The 15,917-nt window shown below is 35.7% G+C and overlaps 1 long non-coding RNA gene across 3 annotated transcripts; it reads right to left on the bottom strand.

Annotated features, from left to right (window-relative positions):
- Positions 1-3,809: 3,809 nt before the first annotated feature.
- LOC107878636 lies at positions 3,810-15,619 on the bottom strand. Of its 3 annotated transcripts, XR_001676922.2 has the most exons (4): positions 15,002-15,619; positions 10,558-10,628; positions 8,846-8,980; positions 4,047-7,745 (listed from the first exon to the last, which is right to left on the bottom strand). It is a non-coding gene; the product is annotated as an uncharacterized LOC107878636 (long non-coding RNA). The 3 variants fall into 3 exon arrangements; XR_007050434.1 differs by lacking the exons at positions 10,558-10,628; positions 15,002-15,619 and adding an exon at positions 3,810-4,022 and having other exon boundaries at positions 6,309-7,745; positions 8,846-9,649; XR_007050433.1 differs by lacking the exons at positions 10,558-10,628; positions 15,002-15,619 and having other exon boundaries at positions 3,810-7,745; positions 8,846-9,649.
- Between the last annotated feature and the right edge of the window lie 298 nt (positions 15,620-15,917).

Below are 15,917 nucleotides of genomic sequence, written 5' to 3'. Positions count from 1 at the left end.
CATTCTCGTGGTTGAAAACATAGGAAAGGTGTCATTGAAACATGACTTGATCGATAGAAAGGTTAATGTTTCGAAAAGAGAGTAGTGACAAGAAAATAGGGTTTTCAACCTCTATTTCACACGTTAATGCCTTAATAGGATTAACAACTTGGAGATTTGTATAATTATGTAAACACTTTTGATTCAAGAGAACTAAAGTGAATTAATCCTTGATGGTTGAGAAATGCTTGGATTAAAATATTGAACACGTTTCTCTATAAGTGTATGCATGTATGAATTCTTAACACCCATAGTTAGAAAGTATTGAAAACTACAAGGTGGTCATAGCCCTAGCTTGTTATTCTCAGTATTCAAATATTATTACACGTATTGCTTCACTGTTACACTTAAACTATTACTTCATACTTAAATCAAAACCCCCTTATTATGTTTTTGCGGAAACGAATGATTAAAAGTCAACTAATACACATATTACTAAACTAACACCATATTCCCTGTGGGATTCGACCCCAACCTAGTTCGGTTCTATATTTGACAACGACCGTTTACACTCTGGTTAAAGAGTTGTAATTTGGGCGTATCATGTACCCTATCTCATGACTCATGGTTTAAGTACTAAGTTTCAGATTAATTAAAGGAGAACCCAACCCTACGACCCATCACCGACACTATGATGTCCAGAAAGTCCAAAACCTAGGAAATTTCTACTGATCAAAACCCAGGATGTTTCAGTATCCCCCACTAAGATCATTCATGCCCAAATAAAAAACAAGGTAGAACAAGAATAATTTATTCCCCTAGATGCCACTAGTCTTAACTTAAACAAAAATGCAAGCAAATCAACCTTTCTTTTATTCAAAACCAGAAAATAAGGATTTTATGTGGAATATACACCTTAAGCACAAATATTTGGATTGGAAAACAAGTGCGGATACTTGAACTTCATGTCCTCTTCCGCTTCCCAAGTAGCCTCTTACACCTTGTGGCTCCTATATAGAACCTTAACAAAGGTCACATCCTTGGGTCGCAACCAACGAACCTGCCAATGCAAGATCTCAACCAGGATCTCTTCGTAGGATAGAGACTTTGAGATACCCAAACCTTCAAAAGAAACGTCCAATGAAGGATCACCTACATACTTTCTCAACATAGAGACATAGAATACCGGATCAATGAAGCTCAAACTATAAGACAACTCCAATTGATACGCAACATTAACAACCTTTCTCAAAAATGTATAAGGACCAATATACAGAGGATTAAAATTCCCCTTTTTCCCAAACTGAATTCTTCTTTCAAAGAAGATACCCTTAGGAACACCCTATCCCCAACCTCAAACTCCAAGTCCCTACTTCTTACATCCGCATAACACTTTTGGCGACTTTGGGTAGCCATAAGCCTATCCCGAATCACCTTTACATTCTACATAGCATGATAAACCAAATTCGGGCAAAACATATCCGCCCCACCAAGCTCAAATCACCCAATAGGAGATCTACACCCCCTACCATATAATGCCTCAAAATGGGTCATCCCAATGCTAGAATGATAACTTTTATCATAATGATAACTTTTATCATAAGAAAACTCTACAAGAGGTAGATGATCAACCCAGCTGCCACCATAGTCAATCACACACGCAAAAAGAATATCCTCCAATTTTTTAGTAGTCCCCTCTAGTTACCCATCCACCTGAGGTTGAAAAGCACTACTCAGACTAAACTTACTCCCCAACCTTTTCTAAAATAAATGCCTAAAATAAGATTAAAATGGCATACCACAATCAGAGATAATCAAGACAGGCACCCCGTACAGCTTCACAATCTCATGAAGATACAACCTCACATAATCCTCAGCAGAAAAGCTAGTCCTCACGAGCAAAAAGTGAGCCGATTTTGCCACCCTATTCACAATGACCTAAACTGAATCAAATTGGGTTTGAGATCAAGTAAAACCGAAAACGAAATCCATATTGATCACCTCATTTCCATTTCGGCAATTAAATTACTTGATACAGCCTTCTGGCCTCAAGTGCTAAGCTTTTACTTGTTAAAACACCATGCACTCATCCATAAAATCAGTCATATCTCTCTTCATACCATTCCACAATACATCTTTTTAAGATCATGATACATTTTAATCGAACCCAAATGAACCACATAGCGCAATTCATGTGCCTCAGCTAATATTCTTTCAAGAAAACCATCGACGTTAGGAACACATAACCTCCCTTGGTACCTCAAGGTCCCATCACCACACATTTTAAATGCCATAATACTTTTCCCACTTACATCACTCTTGATTTTCATCAAGACAGGATTTAGCATTTGTGCCCTTCTAAAGGAACATCGGCTCTAACAATTCCATCATCGTCTACTAAAATGACCAAAAAATGTTTCAAAAAAAGCTTTCCTTGATCTTTGCACCAAGAGACGACCACACCACTTCATGTACCAACACACCACCATCCCCGGAGTCTAGAATACGAACTCCAAGCTTAGCTAAGTGGTGAATATCCTTCACCAACTCTCATTTCTCCTTATCCACATCAGTTAAACTCCTCATGAACAACCTGCTAAGAGCATCAGCCACTATGTTAGCTTTACCTGGGTTATAGTGATGACCCATATCATAATCCTTGAGAAGCTCAAGCCATAACCTCTGCCTAAGGTTAATCTCCTTCTGAGTGAACACATACTGCAGACTTTTATGATCCGAGAAGATGTCCACGTGCACCCCATACAAATAGTGTCATTGGATTTACAATGCAAACATAATCTCTAAAAGCTCCAAATCATGAGTAGAATAATTCATCTCATGCACCTTCAATTGCCTAGAAGCATAGACTATAACCTTTTCATATTGCATCAAAACACAACCAAGTCCCACTTGGGATGCATCACAGTAAACCACAACTCCCTCATTGCCTCCAGGCAAAGTCAAAACCGAAGCCGAAGTTAGCTTATCCTTCAGCTTCTCAAAACTACCCTCACAACCATTCGCCAAGAAGAACTTTACCTTTATCTGAGTCAACTATGTCAATAGGGAAGCTATTATTGAAAAACTTTCCACAAACCTCCTATAACACCTAGCAAAACCGAAGCTCCAAATATTGGTTGGAGTCATGGGTCTAGGCCACTTCTTAACCACCACAATTTTTTGTGGATCCACCATGATCCCCTCACTCGTGATAATATAACCTAGAAGAGTGACAACGTTAAACCAAAACTCGCATTTTAAGAACTTGGCATACAACTGTTGCTGACTCATGATTTGGAACACAATACGGAGAAATTGGCATGATCCCACTACTAGAAATTACCCCTATGGAAATGGTTCAAAAACTAATGCGATAGATAAAACATTGTTGCCATAGATGTACTGCAACAGTTAGGAATGCGTTGCATATGTGAGCATTACAATTGGTCTATCGCAATGGTTCTTATGACAGTTACAACAATTTTTTGCAATAGATAAACCTATTGCAACAATTTTTAAACCTCCAATTGGGACGCTTCATATTGTCTATAGCAACGGTATAACAACGGTTGAGAACCGATACAATAGCCTATATTGCAACGATAGAAAAGCATTGCAATAGCCCTATTGCAACGATAGGAACGCGTTGCAATAACCCTATTACAATAATTTTTGGATATCTTCTTCAACACATATTGGTCTTTTGCATTATTTTTTTGCTACCTGTTGCAACTATTATAATTAGCTATTTCAACAATTTTGCCACCTATTGTGTATCTATCTATCTATATATATATATATATTGAATCATATTAATACACAATTATATATACACACCACAAAGAATCTTTCATTAATAATAATCCAAGTAAAATATGCAAAAGACTAGTATCTTAACCCAAAAGCAAAATGTTAAAAACTTTCATGAATTTCAATATCAAAAAATCGATATTAAAGCATCTACCAAGAAATCAAAAATCTTCTCAAGTAAGGTCAATTTCTTTTATCACTTCTTTCTTCATCTCTTTCTTCATTTTGGACACCTATAAAAAGAGACTATATAATTTCAATTAGCACTTAAATGACAAAATATTTAATTTCCAGTTACAACATAGGAAGGATAACTACAAAAACAATAAAGAGGGTAAAAGTTGGGCAATTGTGTATAATACCATAATGAGCAAGGAAGCAAAGGAAAAAAGGAAATAAACAAAGCTCTTCACTCCACAAAGACTTCAAAAGAGCATCTTGGATAACAAAGACTAACATACATCAACAAATAACAGCACCCTTATAGGAAATCAACGAAACAAAGCACCTCATAGATTCAAAAGTGACAACAGTACAATGTTGAATAACACAATGGTTCATTTTGTCTAACCTATATAAGATCTACATAAATGTTAGCAACTAATCAAATAATGCTCCTTCCTAATTTTTATCATCAAAATTAGCAGTAAACTATTTTAACTCTCATCATAACAAACTCTTCCTAGGTAACAACAGCAGCTTGACCAACAAGCAGGAAAACAACTACTTGTTCTTAAGTGCCAGAAAAAATCGAGAACATCAACCTCATTAAGTGTCCCTAGAGTTTATGCATACAAGTGTTAATTCAGAATTGTATGATACTTTTTTCGACTTTGGGGATTACAGTACATATTATTTTTTCATTTGGGAGAAAAGTAATTGACTATGGACTTTTACATGTTTGAGGTCGGGCACTTCTGTTCTCTAATGCTGCTTAGTTTGTCTTTAATTTCTTGATGCAAGTCATCTGTCAAGTATTCAAGCATTTAACAATAATATATTGATTAAAAGACACTAAATACTGCTATGCAATTGTCTTTGTTCTAAGAAGTTTAGTTGCTTGAGAGAGAATGCTAGTCTGTATATTCTATATCTTAGAGAAAGTCATTTCTTCTATCACAGTTTTCCTTTTTGGAAAATCGTTATTGCATTCTAGATATAAGAAAATCATGTTAATGTTAAGCCAAGGAAATTAGGAAGTAGACAATATATTTCTGGAGTAATGAATCGGATTCTTACTTCTTAAAGGAAATCCTAAGAATGCAGCTTCAGTCTTAGCTGGCCTAATAAAATAGCATAGCGTCCTAAGAATGCGGCTTCAGTCTTAGCTGGCCTAATAAAATAGCATAGCGTCACCCGGACTCAAATACGAGACCTTCAGTTTGTTATACTGACGTTAAAACTAACTTCACCACGACACCTTAGTGACTCATTTAATTATATTTGTACATTCATAAACTTTAAATTCACTTAATTTCATAAATTTGAGAATCTTTAGTTCATTTGAAATAATTAGTTATACAAAACATAAATAACTCGTATTGCAAGAACAAATGCATCTTAATATGATGAGAAAGAGTATTTCTAAGGGTAGTAAAATGTAATCCATTTTATTCTTTTTCTAGATACGTGATTATAATTTAGTAGCTTGTTTACGCTCCTTATAGATTGATTATTGACGAAAATCATAATAACTGATTAGTCTTGTAATTCTTATCCACCTTTCGGAATAGCTTTGAGGCGGGTAGTTTGATAATTTTTCTGCTATATCCCTAATAAAGGTAGAAAAGATGTTCAAAAATGTTACAACATACCCTACTTCCGATAGGATAGTGCACGCAAATAATACTCCTACTTTTGATAGACCCTCCTTTCAAGTAAAGGACAAAGAGTAACATTTAAACCAGAAGCCAAATGCAGCACAGAATAAACCCTAGCCAATTGACTTTAGATGTCTGAGCTTCTAAAAAACATCTTACACAATAAGGTCATGCCACAATTTTGAACCCAATCAATTACCTCACTATGATAAACATGGGGAGATCTAGTGAATTCAATGTAAGAGGATCCCTAGCTAGAAGGATAGGGGGATCACTTTCATTAGATTCTTGCAATTAAAGGTGTCAACGAGCAGGAAAGAGGACTAGGAAATAGGAAAAGTAAAAGTTGTAAAAAAATCAAAAATAACTGTATTATATTATTCGGTTCCAGAATACTTGGACTCTTTACTATGTCTATTTCAAAAGTGAGAATACTTGTTTTAACGTTTCTCATAAAATACTTCAGCTATTTTAATTCTATAAATTTGCAGGAAGTAGTGTTCTTTGAGTTGTTTCTACAAGCCTAATTTACATCGGAAAAGCAACTCCCTCTTCAAAATGAGACTAATGACTGATTAATTTTAGCCTCTCAAAGACTAACATAACATAATTGTGCAACAAAGCATACTACATCTGGTAGTAGATAAAAAAAAGAAGAATAAAGGACGAGAAGAAGAAGAAGAAGAAAAGTAGGTTGACCTTGATTGTTACAACAAATCGATGGACGATTTATTTTTTGAACAGGAGCCTCTTCCAATTAAAAGTCTTCCAAAGATTCTTTCCCAAGTCAATGCTTTATTATATGTCAATCTATTTGTAATCAAACAAAAGTGTATGCCTGACAAGGAAAATAAGCTATATTTCATTGTACTTCTCACAAAAGTGTAAGCCTGATATAGGCAAATGTCATCTCAGCTGTGAGATTATTGTCAAGTTTCATATGCGGGTAAGATTTTCTTTTCAATAAGTGGTACATGTGTAATTTTTTGGGTTGTTTTCCTTTTACACTATGAATATATATGTACTACTGTTGGGTAGCTTTTGTCTAATCTATCAAGCTTTACTGAACATAGACATCACACAAATAATCTTACTTTTGGGAATTGATCTGCAACAAAGACAAGCACTACTTGCTAGAACTATATAGCTGAAAATGTTGTAAATTTACTTTAAGAAACACCTTTAAACAGAGGAAAATGCCACCTGATTTGCCCATTGTTGTTCAATTTACACAAATTTGATCAACAACAAGTGTATAGTTTACGATTGATCAAATTAACCAACTAAATTATTCATGTTAAGCATCTTCTTATGGTTTTGGATGATCAATGACACACAAAGGACTGCTACATAGTCAACCAATAGCAAGATCTAATTCAAATAAAGTAGAACAAACCGTCACTCAAAATTAGGATCACTACAGTTAGTCACATATATTTCAACTCAAGATCATATTGGTGATTGGCTGTCTTCTTTCCGTGGGATGGGTATTATAGCTAGGCCACGAGTAACCCTTAAATATATTGGCATTGACCTTTGCTAAAAGAAAACATCACGAATAGTCTGACAGTTGGGCATCAGCCAAGAATTAAAACAAACTCGCTGGACCTATACATTATATAGGTTGTACATATATCTTGATCTTCTTTACACAAAGAGAGTCTCAACTGCTTGATCGACTGCTACTCAATTTGCAGAACATTACAATGGTGATAACAAGTGTACATTTATGATAAACAAGGGTAACACAGACTTAACTCCTATCTCGACGAGGTAGAGAGATTGTTTTCGAAATAACCCTCAGCTCAAGTACCGCATAATAAAGCCATGTCAAAAATAATTAAGACGCAAAGTATACACAACAAATGAATAACGAAATCATTACATAGTATTCAGGAACAATAGCAATTAAAACAACACTTCAAAAAGACTGTATCCAAATTCCCATAATTTTATATATGGGGCATCTCAAGATCCACTTCACCACAAAGTACTAGCACACACAAATCAAATTCTTCGGCATAAAATACAAAAGGGTATTCAGAATAACTTACAAAAGGGTCACATGCTACCAAATTGTTTACCTTGTACTCATTTATGGCATCTTGACCAAAAGCAATATCAACACCCTTCTCCCTGAGATAACATGAAAGAGACGCTAGGAATTCGAGCTTCAATTGCAATTTATACAATTAAAAGTACAACATAATTGTTCTACAGATACATTAAATAACAAGCAATCCAAGGCAGGGAGCGGTGAGAAATGACTTAAATATACCCAACTATACAACCATTCTTCGCTAAGTAGACCAAAAGAAATATTATCTATGAACAAATCAATAGGCAGAGGGTCGACAGAACTAATAGAATGGATATAAGAGCACTAACAATTTGCATACCAAGTTGCTTCAACATACGATAGCCCTTTCCATTTAACTAAATACTTTGGTACCATGTCACCATAACCATCTTTGTTGATTCTGTCAGAAATAATTCTCTCAACCTTAGGATGCATAAACCAAAATGAACATTAAGAGCTGTGTAAACTATGCATTGAGATGACAAAGGTCTCTATAAACAACAAACCTAACTGTTCTATTTTATAATATCCAAATTTATTTGCTTGCTCACATCATTTATTTTGATCTAATATGGACAACAAAAAAGTGGGGGCTATAAGAGAGGGTTGTAATTAATTCGTAAGAATACAAAAATAAAGCAATAACTTTTTCACCCATGTATCCTTCCCCACACACACAATAAAAACCAAAGCTCAGGGATGACTATCATCGCTTCTATTGGAATTAAATATTTACAGATCCAGTTAGATCTCTTTGACCCGAGACAAAACCTCTTTTAGTGGTGGTGGTGATGTAGAGGAAACACCTATACAATTTAACATTAAAACTGCAAGAGAAAAATATGCCTCCACCCGCACCTCAGGAAAAAAACAAAAAATAGCAACACACATGGCTCCATGAGTAAATTTTAAATGTTCTCACAAGTCAGCTTCTCATTTTATGTTAGCTAAAAGGCAGTGAACCATGCAAAGTCATTTACAAAACAAATTTGAATACAACTCCATACAATAATTATCTAAATTGGCTTTAAAATATTTATACTAAACAACCACAAGCACAAGTAAGAAACTAAACTAGCCCTTGAAGGTCATGTCCTTTCTACAAGACTATGAATATATATCTTAAAGATTCTTGAGAATAGTGTATAAAGCTCACCTCCTCGCGGGATACAAACTTCATATACTTCACATCCTCCATGATCCTTTTGGTTTAATTCAAAAACATCATAAACCCACGAAAGCCAGATTCACAAAACACTTCGACCCAGAAGTGTGAATTTGAGAACTGAAACTGAAGTCGGAGCAGCAGCGGTCGAAGCGCAGTGAAATCAGAGCACATGTATCAAACTTTCCAGCTTTTTTAAGAAATTGAACTAAATATTTATATTTCATTAATAGAAATTGGGGATAGTGGAGGAGCTAAAATTGAAATTGGGGATAGTACACAGTGAAGAAATTGAAGTCGGAGCACAGTGAAAGAGCTGAAATTGAAATTGGGGATCCGACACAATGTTTATATTTCATTAATATTTAGCAATATTGGGGAGTAAATTAAAAAAATGCTACAATAGTTTTCTTAACCCAATAAAGTGTTTCCATAGATGACGCTATGACAACGGCTCATGAAAGCATTGCTATAAGACTCTCTTATACAATGGCTCTTTACAAAAAATTTCTATTAAATCAATTTTTTTGCAATGGTTACAACTGTTGCAATAGAGGGTCTATTGGAACACTTTTGGAACCGTTGCCAAAAAGTTTTTTGCAATAGGATAATTTCTAGTAGTGTCCACCTCACTCTTAAAGTACACTAGGATGTCATATATGAACACAATGACTAAAAGATCCAGAAACTAATGGAAAACCCTATTAATCAAATCCATGAATGCAGCTAGGGCATTGGTCAACCCAAACGACATCACCAAGAACTCAAAGTGCCCAAATCGAGTACGGAAAGATGTCTTAGGGATATCCACCTCCCTAATCTTAAGTTGATGATACTCATACCGAAGATCTATCTTATAAAAGAACTTGGCACCTTGCAACTGATCAAACAAGTCATCTATCCTTAGAAGAGGATGTTTGTTCTTAACCATTACTTTATTAAACTGCCTATAGTCAATGCACATTCAAACGGAACCATCATTCTTATGCATAAATAACACTGGTGCACCCCACGTGGATACACTAGGATAGATGAAACCTATATCTAAAAGATCCTTAGGTTGCTCCTTGAGTTCCTTCAACTGAGCTGGAGCCATCCTATAAGAAGGAACAGATATTGGACGAGTATCTAAAACCAAATTAATACAAAACTCAACCTCCATATCCGAAGGAACACTAGGAAGATCATCCGAAAAGGCCTCAAGAAATGCATTCACCACCGTAACCGAATACAAAAAGGGCCTTCCGAGTTAGAATCTTTAACCCAAACTAGATGATAGAGAGACCCTTTGGTGATTAATCTCCAAGATATAAGATACGATATGAACTTCCCCTTAGGATTTAGAGAACCACCCTTCTATTTAATAACTGGTTCACCAGGGAACCTAAAGAAAACTTTTTGGGTATGACAATATAGAGATACATAGCATGTGTTTAACCTATCCATAACCAGAACATAAAAAACCATCATATCTAATTCATACAAATCCACCAAGGTCTTCTTACTACCAATAGATACCACACACCCCTTATAGAACCTTTTAGAAACCACTAAGTCACCTACAGGAATAGAAGTAGAAAATAGATCTAAAATAACCTCGGGATCAAAACCAAAATACAAAGCTATAAATGGGGTCACATAAGAGATATAAGAATTTAGATAAAGTAAATAATACATGTCATGAGAAAAGAGTTGAAACGTACCAATTATGATATCAGGCAATGCCTCAGACTCCTGTCGGGATACAAGAGCATATAATAACTTTCGGCCAGTGCTGGTACAAGAAAAAAAAACAAAAGCAGCACCTTTTAGTGTAGGAGCAGATGAAGAGGCAACTGAAACCTTATTCACTCCCAAAGCAACATTACCAACAAGGAAATTTCTAAGCATATGCCCTGGATAACCATATTTGAAACATCTGGCCTTCCCCTTATCAGAGAATCCCCGATGTAACCGACCATAGAGCCTATAAGGAGGACACGTTGAAACCGACTATGCCTTAGTATCAAAAGGTTTGGCCCCCTGTGCCCAAAAGTTATCGCCACCCTACTAACACTTGTCACTCAAAGGCTTTGGGTAGGGAGCACTAGCTTTGCAAAAAAAATAAAAACTCCCCCACCTCTTCTTTGACCACTTATTACCATCCATACCACTTTACTATTGACCACCCATCTCAGAGAAACTAAACTTTTTACCCTATTTTTCCCCTATCTCAGCTTACTTTTTTTTCCCCTCAACTTGTTGCATTTGAACAACCAACCTAGAAATATCACTAGCATAGATTAGTAAGGTAGCCTAACTTTTGAGGATTAACTCACGGGATAGTCCTGAAGCAAACTTTCTTATCTTAGCCCTCATATCAGACACTATTTCCAAAACATACCTAGACAACTAGTGAAATTTCATGGCATATTCCTTGATCTACATCTTTCCCTATTTTAGATTAACAAATTCCTCTACTTTCGCACCCCTCAACTCTTGAGAAAAGATGCGGTCTAGAAAAGTAAAAGAAAAAGTCTCCCACAAAGATAATTCCTCAATATCTCCCCTTACCCTATCCCATTTCTCGAAATATTGGTACACCACATCCTTTAGCTATAGCAGCAAAATTCACCCCTTCCATATTTGTGGCCTGCATAATCCTGAAAACTTTCCATCTATTCCAGAAAACCCTGAGGATCCTGTTCTACCTTAACACCACTAATGGTTGGAGGACTCATCTTCTTGAACTAGCCAACCCTTGTGTCCTCAGAAGATGGAATGTGAGATGCACCATGCGCAGCCTTAGAAGTTACTAAATGAGCAATCACATGAATCTACTGATGAAAATCGATATTCATAACATCACCCTGAGGAGGACTACAAGGAACTAGTGAAACTCAAGAATAATCAGGGACTAGACCCCTAGACCAAGAATGGATCCCTTGAGTAGAATGTGTCCCAACAACATTACCCCAAGTTGGAATAGAAGAGTTTCTATGAGCTTCAAATCATCGAGGCATGATCTAAGAAATGAACAGGAATTAGAAAGGGTTTCAGGACTTAGACTCCAAACTTAAAAATTAGAACACAAGAAAGAGAAACATTCTTAAATGCCCTGTAGCCTTTCTCTTATGAGTGTGGCATACTACAAACCCATAAAAGAGACTCTACTTAACAGGATTTTGGACTCCCCAACTGATCATGAACCTAAATCTCAGATTGTAACTTAACACAAACTGAACTAGGGCCTTTTCGTAATGGGAATCTCAAGTTTACCCAAGACCGAAGACTACCCTCGATACCCAACCCAACAATCCAAAATATAACCTGAGTTAGATGAATTCCCAACTTATAACAAGATAACATTTAGTATAATTCCAGACTTTGGGATAGGTCCATGACGGTGACCAACCCAAGCAAGTCCAATCACTTAGTACCAACCAACAACCATAACCAAAACCACAACAATAACCAAGTACGAGTCCATAACATAATTTGATGGAACAATCATAAATATAGTAAAATGGTATTAACCCCAATACCAATATGGAACAGTAAAAAATATAGTCAAATAGTATTAGCCCCAATACCAGTGCCAACACTAAGGTTGATACCACTATCGACACCACTCATACCAACCTATAGTATTTCCAAAAAGCCTCTAACTAAAAGTAAAACAATATCTCACTAGGACATGCCCCCAACTATAGACAAAACCAATGTCCTTGAAATAACTAAAGTATGTAAAGACATCCATTATAAGAAATGGAGCCTTCTAGAGTATGAAAGCACACTACTTTAATCTAACAGTTGATCCTGAATCTGATCACTAAATAGAAGAAGTAGAATAGTTGGTTGTTGAATCATGTGGGGGTATATCCACCCGAGGATGAGTTAGCGGGGGAATACTAGCAAGTACTCAGGAGAAGGATACAATAATGCCAATCTTTAAAACCAAGAAAAAATACATATGCATTCACAATCATACATATATACACATATATATAATACATCCCGGTATAGGAAATAAGGTTTATCATACTCTTAAAACCATGAACTTGGGTATGTGTAGCTTAACCATCCTAGAACTACTCAAGCTCTATACTGGTCTAGTGTAACCCCTAATTGGGCCTCGATAGTATAGCCGCACGAACTAGATATACAATGGGAATAAGGGATTCCCAAGTACCTTTCGCTCTACATATATACAAGTATAACTTAGGGGATTCCAGTGTACCTCGTAAGTATCATATATAATTGCCATGACCAATCCTCAAGTCGACAAATATGAGTTTCTAGTGTCTGTCCATTGGACTCAACCTTTAAGATTAGCTATTACACTCTGCCAATATTTCCCAATAAAAATCATTACCACATAACCAAGACCACCATACCATTTATTATTAACCAATGCTATAAGTAGTGGTATTGTCATGACAACTACAGCTTGCAAGAAATATCCTTATCCAACCTTTTAAAGAATGAGGGATTCTAATGTACCTATAGATTACATGTTTAGTTGCTTGGCGGATTCCAATATACCCCACCAGTTATTCATTATTATGTTTTCTTAGGGGATTCCCTTGTACCCACAAGGATGTTCAATTAAACCATAACCATGACCATAAAGACATTACCATTTAACAATTCCAAATAATTTATACAATTTTGAGTTCTATTACCAAGTTGTACCATGCAATAGTTGCATTTAAATTCCAATAATATAGTAAAAGAATTTTTATAGGCATTTGATCAAACATATTAGGGGAATATAGTTTCCAAAGCTAAAACCAAGTGTAAATTAACAATTCCACGCAACCAAATGTTCAAACCATCATTATAATATGAAATCCATAAGTAAAAGACATGGGAAAATCATAACCAACCATTATAACCAAAATCCCCAACATATATTTGAAAACCCAAAACCATACAACAATTATGTCATGAAAATAATTCATAAAACATGGCTTTAGTTGGATATAACAATGAGGCTGGAGTAACATACTTTAGATTACGATGATAACGGAGAGAAATAACCCTTTAAGTCCCAAATTTATCCTATTGATGAAACCCCAGCCTTTCTTGACCTAAGAGCCTTTGAGAAAATTTAAGAGAGCTTTTAAGTGTTTAATATTAGAATATTAGGGTAATGTATGGCCCAAGAGTGATATAAATCATTTTCCTTAAAAGGTTAAGAGGGGAAATGCCCAGATTACCTCCAACTTAAACTCTATAAAATTCTCGTAGAAGAGTATGACCAACCCCTCACCCCCTAACTATACCCAAGGTTACACGTGGTAGCCACCACTCAACCCCAAGAAGAACCTCAACCCCAATATTTCAACCTATAAGTTTAAAGTCACACTCATACCTAGTCATATAATTAGTACCCATAAATCGTACCCTGGGCAGAATCAAGAGAAGTTGACACTGTTCAATATGCGGGTTGGACTATACCACTCGTACCCTATCTCACTACTCATGGTGAGCTACTCATACTTGGATCTACTTTAAGTGACTATGTTTTAGATTAAGTGAAGGAAAACCCAACATTATAACCCATCACCAACCCTATGACTCATACCTACCTAAGTCATACCCATTCTAAAAAATCAACTGCTCAACATCACCAAAGACTGGATAATATATGATTGGGTCAACTGATCTGTACCCTCACTATATGACTATTATGATTAGTTGTATGATGTCCAGAAAGTCCAAACCTAGAAAATTTCTATAGATCAAAGCCCAGGGTGTTTCAATATGTCATCTGGGTTTATAATGATTTCACAGGCCATGTATACCAAGATCATGACAAGATTAGGCACGTTGGAGGCATGGTCCAAAATGTGGAAGGGGGTGTAAAGCCCTGAGTTGATACATAATTTACAAACCAGAATAGGCAAGTGCAGTGATAAGTAGTGAATTTACTAATCAATTAAACTCAACATTCATGCACATCACCGTATTTATAATGAATAATTGAGATATAATTTTGATTGAATGAACTAACATCCATATTTTATAGGCATAAAGGTGATGAGAGGGAATGATGTGGATTGGAGCTTATAAGAAGGAAAGAAGTACAGTTCGAAGTTGAAGAAGACATATGGATTGGATCTAAAAGAGCTTAAAAGAATTAAAGAATTATAGTTTAAAGACCTGGAGCTGATATCACCACATTTAGCACGACTGTGATCGTAGCCAGTTAAGTAGGTCAATATACCACAATTGTGTAGATCTAATCGCAATTGCAGCAAAGCTGATGAGATTGTGGTCTAGAAGAAAATTACCCCAAGTAGGTCAACATAACACTATCACATAGCTACAACCACGCTCGCAGATACCGCAGTAAAAAAAAGCCACTACGATCGTGGCCTAGCAGGATTAATGAGTAAGGGCACTCGGTCAAATGGCATAGCTGATTCAAATTGCCATATAAGACCCAAATTGTTTTTCCCATGGACAATTATTGAATTGAGAGGAAAAAATAGAAAACTTGTAGAACCCTAGATTTTGGGGAAAAAATATCTTTTCTTTGTGTATTTAGAATTTCATGAGAAAATTGGTGAACTTGAACTGTGAATTGATGAATTTCTTTAATCAGTATTGTTATGGATTTCATGAATGTATTATTTGGTATATTTTTTCTCTTTCACTTTATGAGTAACTAATTTCTCTAGTCTTGGGATTATGTTGAACTAATGTGTTGTTTGTATTGTGGGTGTTGATGGGTTTACATAATTTTTAGTTGTTGATTATGGATTCCACCATTACTTGAGCTAAATAGTTGAAATTTGTGGGTGAAAACTCCAAATGTATAAATAGGTTTGATTGGTGAAAACCCTAAACTCTTTATAACATTTATCATCCTTGAAAGAGTGGTGAGGGTGAACCTTAGGGAACCTATGACATCCTTAAAAAGGGTTATAGGGAGGAAAGGAAATGACGGACAATTGAATATGTGATTTACTACCTTTTTCTATCTTAGAAATAAGTGTAAATAGAGAGTGATTCATGTCATGGGCATCTTCCTAGAAATAGGAATGCCCAATTGAGGTTTTGGGTGACTATTATT

Source organism: Capsicum annuum, unplaced genomic scaffold (genome assembly GCF_002878395.1).
Source record: "Capsicum annuum cultivar UCD-10X-F1 unplaced genomic scaffold, UCD10Xv1.1 ctg5082, whole genome shotgun sequence".
NCBI lineage: Eukaryota > Viridiplantae > Streptophyta > Magnoliopsida > Solanales > Solanaceae > Capsicum > Capsicum annuum.
This window is presented reverse-complemented; position numbering and strand designations above follow the sequence as displayed.